Source organism: Amborella trichopoda, chromosome 10 (genome assembly GCF_054954075.1).
Source record: "Amborella trichopoda isolate Santa Cruz 75 chromosome 10, AtrichopodaSantaCruz75HAP2 v2.0, whole genome shotgun sequence".
NCBI classification, from domain to species: domain Eukaryota; kingdom Viridiplantae; phylum Streptophyta; class Magnoliopsida; order Amborellales; family Amborellaceae; genus Amborella; species Amborella trichopoda.
In genome coordinates this window covers 10,703,071-10,713,426 of record NC_142345.1, presented here as the reverse complement: position 1 = coordinate 10,713,426, position 10,356 = coordinate 10,703,071, and the positions used below count along the sequence as shown (strand labels likewise).

The window sequence follows — 10,356 nt, the reverse complement described above, 5'->3', positions numbered from 1 at the left end:
TATCCTCTGCTCTCTCTCTCTGCTCTCTATCTCATTGTAAGATAATAGTGAGTGTTTTCATGAGTGATTTGTAAGCAAAGTGTAAAGGTTTGTGAGTGGTTTGTACTATCAAACAGTTACATGTGTGACTGTAATTGGGGAAACCTCCCTGGTTATTATCCAGCTGAGTGGAAACTCTTTTGTAGTTATTGCCAGTGTTGCCTGTAAGTATCTCTTGGCTTTTATGTATTTGGTTTGAAATATATATGGTTTTGCTTCAAGAAATGCAAATTCGTATTGTGTTAAGTACAAAAGTGTATCAGGCTACATATTCTACATGGCTATTAATTGATGTTTTTCCTGTATCATTAATACTGTTAGTAATATTGTTTATCTATCTCAGTTATGTAAGATTAGTTTAACGAAAGATTAGAAAGATTAGATCTTGGCAGAATTGGTATCGGAGCCAGATAAGTCTAGAACTAATCTTCTTAATTATTTAATCAATAGACCTCTAGCAAGAATAATCTTTTATTAGTTTAAAACCTATTTAAATTATCCATTAAAACAAGTTGTTCCGAGTGTTGAAGCTGTTGGTACCCAGTCATAGTGACCATCTAGGCCAAGAGAGTCGTCCAGGTCCACAAGACGTAAGAGGTTGACCTAAAAGCATTTATCCACAACCTAATAATGGAAAATTTAGTTAGGAATTCTTTTAATAAAACATTAGCTTCATCAAGTAAGAGCATTCTAAGGATTAAAAATAAAGAAGAGATAGTAATAGATGATATCGAGAAACAAATACAAAACTGGAACGTACCTAAAGTTCCCATTACAGATGTTTATAAAAAAGGAACTTTTGATTTAAAAATAGGATATGCAATAAAAATTGTCGAAGAAAGTTTATCAGTAACAAATAATCAAGAAGATTTCCAATTATTCTCGAATAAAACTATTCAGAATCATAAAAGTAAAGGATATAAGTATCTGCATATCGAATTAATCCAGATAGCCATTAAACCTTTAACAAGGCTTGGATTAAATAATTCACTCATGGTATGCCTCAGAGATGCTAGACATAACAAATTTAATGATTCATTATTAGGAATTATAGAATCTAGTTTATGCAATAGACCTATCTATTTCAATTGTTTCCCAAATTATTCGATATTTCTAACAGACCCCCATATACTTAAGGTTTTAACTTTAAATCTAAAAACACAAGGATTTAATATGGATTTAGGTTCACAAAACATAGCAATAGTATATAGGCTATATTATAAAGTTATGACCACACTATATCCAAATGCTATCCAAACAGATGCAAAAGGATATACAACCTTATTTCAAACAAATATGGAAAAAAACAAATATTATAATACCCAGGATGATACAATGGTCTCATATCAAATTACCTACAACATGGACTATACAAAATACTGAAAATAGTGATAAAATCCCAGTTATTAATCAAACTCCAACTCATATTACTGAATACATAGATGGAGAAGTCGAAATAAAATTTAAAACGGCACTAAGAGATGATACCTATATAAAACCTTTTAAAAAATATTCCAGAGAACCTTCTAGGAAATCAGAATCTGAAATAAGTGGAGTAACAAGAACTGGAGACAATATCCAAATACCTCAATATAAACCAGCATCTAGTAACCAAGAATTTACAGATAGTGAAGTTGAGTTCCAGGTATTAACCATAAGTGACAATCCAAAAAGCGATATTAATGCAATAAGAAAAAACTATTTAGCCAAAGAAAACGAACAATTAAGAAATTGGTATTTACAAAGATTTAGCAAAAGATTAATATTCATAAAAAATATATTAGATTTATCAAACAAGAAAACCAAACAATCAGTTTCTTTCTTTGGTTAAAAGAATTGTTAAATCATAAAAAAATGACAATACCACACCTAGAAATCAATATGGTTAAAAATGATTTATAACAAAAATATGATTTACCCGATGGTAATAATATTACTAGTATTCATCCTCCCGAACAAAGTATAATTATTAAAGGACAAGGACAAGGGAAGGATAAAGAAGAAATAATTAAAACAGAGACTCTAGCTACACCCTATAAGATGTCTAACAAAGAACTAACCAATAGGTTAGATTTGTTACCACATATAATCGAACAGAATAATTATACTAATATGTATATCAAATCAATAGGTAGACAAACTAATAGAATAGAAAATTATCTGAAGCCCACTATTGATAAAATAATAGAAAAGAAGTCTATATTATTCAAACCACCTCCTGAAATGAATAAAGACAAATTTCATATAGGAGAAAATAATAAAAGTCTAATGGACCAATTGATCTCAAAATTAGCTGCTTTAGATATCAAACGAAAGGGGTTCAAATAGGATCGTCAGACAAAGGGAAAAAGAATGTAGCTGAACTCCAAACATTTGAAATTCCAAAAGTACCCTCTTCTAATATTCTAGGAAAAATTGTAATACAGGAAGCAAACATCCAAACCCTCTAAGAATTACCAAAAATCATAGATAGTTTAGAGAATAGGGAATTAGCCTTTTCAGAAGCCCTACCTATAGATCATAAAGATAAAATAAATAAAATATCTTATGGATCAAAATGGAGACCAGTTGCCCAATCACGGATGTACTACTTTAGGCCAACTCCTGTAGATATACAATTTGAAGAAGATCTTATATCACCTACTACTTCCTATTCAGGACAGACAATTGTAAATTGAAATATTGACTGAATGTCAGAATACCAAGTACTAGACACTATGAGATATATGACCATGTATGCCTCCGCATGCAAAATGGCTGGAAGCCTTGACCAAGAAATAGCAAAAGCCATTATTAGTGGATTCTCTGGATGGCTAAAAGGATGGTGGGATTTCCACGTAAATGATGTAACAAAAACCCAAATCTTAAGTACAACAAAACAATGGGTAGTCAAAAATGAACAAAATCAAGATGTGTTATATAGTGAAACTGAAACTGTCAATACTTTAATTTATACTATTACCCTACATTTTGTAGGAAGTATTGTTGTCTTAGAAGCAAGGACAGAAGACCTATTATCTAATCTTAGATGTCTGACCCTATCACATTATATATGGTATAAAGACGTATTCTTTTCAAGATTATTAACCAGGAAAGATAGTGCATCAGACTTTTGGAAATAAAAATTTATAGCATGATTACCACATTTATTTGCTGAAAAAATAAAAACTAGACTCAAAAATAAACATGGAGTAACTATTCCATACTCTGCATATACCTTAGGTGAATTATCTGTTGAAATATGTGCGAAAGGCCTAGCCCTGTGTACAGATATGAAATTAAAGAAACAATTAGACAAACAAAATATTACAGGCAAAAAAAGAATTAGGAGATTTTTGCGAACAATTTGGTTATCATGTTAATCTAATTAAAAAGTCACATAAAAAGAAGAAATATCAGCAACATAAAAAATCAAAACGCTTTAGGGAAAGAAAGTCTAAAAAGAAAGATAAGTTTATAAAAAAAATTTCACCAAAAAATAAATCTAAAGGTAAAACAGGCAAAAGAAATTACCCATCTGCTATAAATGTGGAAAAGTATGACATTATAAAAATAATTATAAAATAAAACAAAAATTGAATAACATAATCTTAGATGAAAAAATGAGAAACCAAATATAAGAAATAATTTCATTAGACATTTCTGATACTAGTAGTAGTAATTCTGATAGTGATACATCTAATTCAAGTTCTGATTTCATAGGGTATATAAGTGATGATCACATAATCATGACAAGTTCAGAAGAAGATAACAGTTGTACTTGTAATGTTTTAACCAATGAAGATAGTTTAATATTAGATTTAATAGAAAAAATTACAAACCCAGACAAAAAAAGGGAAATCATCACTCAATTCATTAATATAACTAAATCAAAGAATAAGCCCACTAGTCTTCTTAGAAGCCCTAATGAATACAACTTCTCTGACATAGTAAAAAGACTAAGTACAAGAGATATGAATAATAGAGAACCTACTATTCTGGAATTAAAGAAAGACCTAAATGACGTAAAAACCGAATTAAGAGATTTAACTAATAGAATTCAAATACTAGAATTACATCAAGAAATATCCAAAGAAGAAAAGAATTCTGAAGAATTAGAATTTGACCAATTAATGACTGAAGAAATTCCTGAATCATCAGGAACTCAACCCGAATATGTAAATTTAATTAATAAAATTACTATACAAAAATGGTTCACTCTAGTAACCATTATAGTTAATAAAGAATATCATTTTCAAAGTATGGCCCTTATAGACTCAGGGGTAGATCTTAATTGTATAAATGAAGGATTGGTACCAACCAAATATTTTGATAAAACCAAACAAATACTTAATACTGCTGATGGAAGTAGACTAATAATAAATTATAAATTATCTAAAGCAGAAGTATGTAATAATGGAAAATGCTTTAGTACACCATTCATAATGGTAAAAAATTTAAATCAGACAATAATTTTGGGAGTACCATTTCTCACCATGTTATAAATCCTTTAAGCATAGATACTAATGGTCTTTCAACTACAATTAATAATCACAAAATTACTTTGAAATTTATGGATACACCTAAAACTAAAGAAATAAATAATGTTAAAACCTCTTTAGCAAATAAAGAGAAATTTCTGTGTTCCTTAAAATCAGAAATTAAATATAAACAAATAGAAGAAAAGTTAAATTCCACAACTATGACTACCAGAATTTTAGAAATAAAAAAACAAATAGAAACATAAATCTGCAGTGATTTACCCAATGCCTTTTGGGAAAGAAAGAAACATATGGTGAGCCTACCATATGAACCAGATTTTAGTGAAGATAAGATTCCAACCAAAGCTCGGCCCATACAAATGAATGCTCACCTATTAGCCACATGTGAAGGAGAAATCCAAGACTTATTAAATAAAAAATTAATCAGATCAAGCTCCTCCCCATGGAGTTGTGCAGCATTTTATGTCAACAAAAATGCTGAAAAAGAAACAGGTGTACCAAGGTTGGTAATTAATTATAAGCCTTTAAATAAAGCATTAAAATAGATTAGATACCCAATACCTAATATATATATATATATATATTGAAAAAATCTCATGTCAGCCTATTCACTCATGGAACAGTGTAAGCCCAACAGCCCAGATTGAATCTGAACCGATCCAATGATCATAATTGTATTTTATAATTGAATTTTAATTTTTTTTTTTACAAATCCAAATTACTTGAAATTTAGAGCGTCTGTTCTTCAAGAATAGTCAAATCTAATAAAAAATATCAAAAAATAATTCACATAAAATAAATTGACCAAAATACCCCCAAAAAGTTTTGGGGGGTAGTTTGGTCAATTTATTTTATGTAAATTAGTTTTTAAATATTTTTTATTAGGTGCTACTTGATGAGAAAATTTTATGCTCCAAATTTCATGCTATTTGAATTTATATAAAAAATATTAAAATTATATTACCGATATACAGTCTTGAGCGTCACATCAGCCCAGATTCAATCTGGGCCGTTGGGCTTACACTATACCATGAGCCTATGGGCTCACTCTAGCATCTTTCATATATATATGTATATATATATATATATATATACATATATATATATATATATATACATATATATATATATATATATACATATATATATATATATATATACATATATATATATATATATATACATATATATATATATATATATACATATATATATATATATATATACATATATATATATATATATATACATATATATATATATATATATATATGAAGATACTACAAAAAACCTATAGGCGAAAATGAACAGTGATTTCGCCTACCCTCATCACTGTCCAAAGTTCATAGCACGGTCACAATTATCTAGTAGTATTTTATTTTTATTTTTTTTTACAAATCGGAATGACTTGAAATTTGGAGCGTGCATTCATAACACATAGACGAATCTACGAAAAATATCAAAAACATATTTTACATAAAAAAAATGACCAAAATACCCTCAAATAATTTTGGAGGTATTTTGGTCAATTTTGTTTGTGCAAATTATTTTTTTTATAGTTTTATTAGGTGTATCTCACTAATATGTACACAAGCTCTAAATTTCATATCATTCTGATTTGTAAAAAAAATAAAAAGTGAAATACTACCGAACAATCGTGACGTGCGATGAACTTTGGACAGTGATGAGGGTAGGCGAAATCACTGTTCATTTTCGCCTATAGGCGTTGGGAAGACTTTTCCATATATATATATGAGGATGGGGAAATGATCTAATGCAACGGTTGTATAGTAGTATAATGCAACCGTACCTCTAGAAAACCATATTTTTGGCATTTGTATGACCCCAAATTTTGCACACACATTCTCTCCATTCTCATAATCAATCCTATGAAAAAAAAAAAAAATCAATTTGTACCTTTGATATGTTCAAAATTAGTATCCATCCAACAATGAATATCGACCATCCATTTGGTGAATTTCAATATCTAGGCCTTAATAAATTCAAAATCCCTTTTTTTTTTTTTTTTTAGAATTATTAATCTAATGATGATAACGCTATATAAAAATTTTGGGAATAAAAAAATCCTTCTGAACCCTATATCTAACCATCTCAATAAAATGGACGGCTTACAATAATTGGGCGAGAATGAGAACTTTCTATAGCATTTTTTCAAAATTTTCCTTTTTGTAATTGTTCTTGAGAATGAAAAGAGTATACATTTAAATATTCGTGTCAAATAAATGTCTCTAATATGATTTTTGAAGATGGTTGCATTATATTACTATACAATCGTTGCATGAAATCATCCCTCATTTTTAAATGTCCACTCTTTTTATTCTGAAAAACAATTAAAAAAAAAAAAAAAAATAGAGGAGGAGAGATGGGGAAGGAGGAGGGGTTGGGGGGGGGGGGGGGGGGGGGGGGGTTTGGGGAGGGAGGGAAGAACCTAGGGATGCTTCACATGTCTTCTCATATTCCCACGCATTATTAACACACACAACACACTTTGTTTTGCCCAAGATCCAGGCCCATCTCCATTGGAGTTTCAAATTCCGATTAGCCCCTAGGGAATCCCATCTCTATACAAAAAAAAAAAACCTAGAGAGAGAACCCAAAAAAGACGGTGAAATGAAAGAGAACCCAAGAACAGGAGAGAGAGAGAGAGAGAGAGAACTCAAAATATGAGTAAAGGAAGCTTGAGATAGTCCTTGAAAGAAAACTAGGCAAATCGAAGAAGGGAAACCAGAGAAAGGACCAGAAGAAAACAGACTGAATACAAAAGGAAGAGAGAGAGAGAGAGAGGTTGGTGGGCAACAAGAGGGAGGCCGAGAGAAATAAATCTACAGGTTTGTTTCAATCAGCCAAGGGAATCCCCTTCTGTGAGAGCGAGACTGCCTTTTATGACAAGTTGAGGGCACATGTACATGGAGTCCTTGTTTTCAGCCACTTGAATAAGAAAAAAGAGGAAAAGGCTGCTACAAATGGATACCATTAGACCAACCCATCATACCCATTTCCCTTTCAGGACATTATTATTTGGTTTTTTTTGTTTCACAGTTGGAATTTTCACCATATATTATTATTACCAAAGCAATCTTTTGGTGCATTTTATTGTATTTATCATTTCCATTTTAGTTCTTTATACGGTTACTCCTTGTTCCAGACACTCCATCAGGGAAAACCCACATGTTATTGTGCCTGTAGAGAGTTCAGACACTTGCATAGAGGAAGATCTAGAGAGAGAAAACTTGACCAAAAACGAGTTAGAGATAGAAAGAGTGGAGGAAGAGAATCAAGAGACAGAAAATGGTGTGGAGGCACTAGATTCTTGTTCAGATGATGAGAGCCTCATTGAGATTGATTTGCCTGATGGGAACTATATTGGGTCTAAAGACATTGTGATGGGAAACTGTGAAGAGAGCTTGTTGAGGGCTCAGGGATTAATGGAGTTCCTCTCAGAGTTTGTAGAAGATAACTTGATAGAGATTGACATCTCAATGGGATCCATTAAGTGCTCCAGGTTTGATTTCAAACCATGAATGCATTCATCACAATCTCTCTGTTTCTCTCATCTAGGTAAATTGAAATCAAAAACCCATGTTCAAAATTTCGGTGCTCATTGAGTCTGTACAAAATGATTTACTTAGTTAATGGATTCCTGTTAATGGCTTTGCTTTTCTTTGTTTGCATAAAATGTAACTCTTTATAAGAAACCTAATGTTAGGAATCCAACCGATAAATCTTGCTTTGCTTTATGGCTTAGAGACTAGTCCTTGGGATTTGGGGGATTTGGGGGTTTAGGGTTTTTCTCTTTGCTCTTTCTTTAGAGATTTCACTTATTCTGCATTGTTCATTTAAATGTTAAAGTTTAGGGTTTAGGGTATGAGATGTTACTTTGGTACAGGTATAAGAACTAGGGGTGAATCCTATGAGACATTGACCTGTTGTATAAAATATGTAGGAATTCAATATTTTGGGGTTTTAGGGTTTTTCTCTTTTGCTCTTTCTTTAGATTTCATTTCTTCTGCATTCTTCATTTAAACGGTGAAGTTTAGGGTTTAGGGTTTTTCTATGAGATGTTGCTATGGTAGAGGGGATAAAGAACTTAGGATGCAATCCCATAAGACCGTGACCTATTATATAATAAAATAATAAAATAAAGGGAAAGCTTTATCTATGACCCACCAGCATATAACTTATATGTGATCCTACTTTTCAGCCGGTGCGATTGTTCATGTCACTACTTTTCAGCCGTTGCGATTGTTCATGTCACAGTGTCATGCCAAATACTGTTTAATTTTTCATCTTTTTTCTCTTCATCAAAAATATTATTTTGTTTTATTATTTTTATCATGCATGCCCCTATCAAATCTATGTATATTTCAAATTTTGCTTCAAAATGATTTATAGAATAAAAATTAAAAATAAAACACTATGAGCTATCGGATCAAGATCTGACGATTGATTCAAGCCATCTCAGCTCTCTACACAGATCTGACGGTTGATATTAGGGGTCTCGTGTATACGTGGGTGAGATCACATAGAAAGCTTTCCCTTATATAAAACATATAAGAAGTGAAAATGATATGTTATTCACAACTATTCACAAGTCCTATAGGTTGATAATGGCATATTTAACTAGCTACGGATCTCATCCACACCGTCCATGGTGGTGGGGCAATCGAAGGTGATCGACTAGGGTTTTACAGATATTATGTGGGTATGGTTGGTATTATAAAACCATATTATTGTACGTTATCTCCACCTAGGACTAAGTGTGAACTTAGAATACAAAGACTAATATCTCAAATTTCAAAAACAAAATAAATAAGGGATCGTATATCATGAGACCATTTATTTTTGGTATCAAGATTCCTAGCCATTAGATTTTAAATTGGATGGCTTTCGGTTGTGTCAGGAAGGTGTAAATTCTTTTTTCCGAACTTTGAGACTAGTCAATGATACTTTTACAGCTATCCGATTAGAAATATGATAGAAAAAAATGATTATGATCTTCTTGTACCAAAAATAAATGATCTCTTAATATAGTTTTCCAATAAAATTTTTTTTAAAGATTATGAATCTATAATGCCCTCTTTTTTTCCTATTGCATCGCTTGTCTCTAGGAGAGAAGGTGCACATTAGAAGAGATTGGATTCTCAAAATTTTGAATAACAAGATCCCTACTATTAGATATTTCTTTAAGTCGAGGTAGAGGAGAAATTATGGGTGCTATTAAAAAGAGTGAAAATATCATTAATAGGATAAAACCACCTTTAAAGAAAATCACTAAGGTGCTGCAATAGGCCACTTTGTCAATAAAGTAAATACTATGTAAGACCACTTCATACTCGTACCTCGTCAAGTATTTGGCTAAGATATGATCAAAATGCCCTTAGGGTTTGAAATGAATAAGCAGGAGTATTCTAGTAATTTAGCATTATATATGTGCGGCTAAATTACCGTAACACCGCCACTCGTTTTGGGTTGTAACCCAGAGTACGAGATTTTTACAAAGGGCTCAAAGTTCCAAACCCGGAATGACAGGAGGCAGGTTTATTATTTGGCTTGGGCAACTTACATCAAGTCAATTAAAATAAGGGTGAGGTTTCTATAAGGTTGCCTCTTTATACTGTAGAAGTAAGGCGCATTTACCAAATGTATTTAGAGATGTTGTTTTGGTGATGAAAATCTTATGATGACTTAAAATTTTAAAAGGGAAAAAGTTTATATAAGATTGCAATCTTAAAATGTAGAATTAAAGGTGTCTATCAAAAATCCATCGAAAAAATTTGTTTCAATGTTGAAAAGCCCTCAAATTAATCATCTCGAT

The 10,356-nt window shown here is 31.3% G+C and overlaps 1 long non-coding RNA gene across 1 annotated transcript; it reads left to right on the top strand.

Annotated features, from left to right (window-relative positions):
* Positions 1-6,943: 6,943 nt before the first annotated feature.
* LOC110008275 (uncharacterized) lies at positions 6,944-8,201 on the top strand. The gene is made up of 2 exons (XR_016042669.1): positions 6,944-7,369; positions 7,687-8,201. It is a non-coding gene; the product is annotated as an uncharacterized LOC110008275 (long non-coding RNA).
* Positions 8,202-10,356: the final 2,155 nt, after the last annotated feature.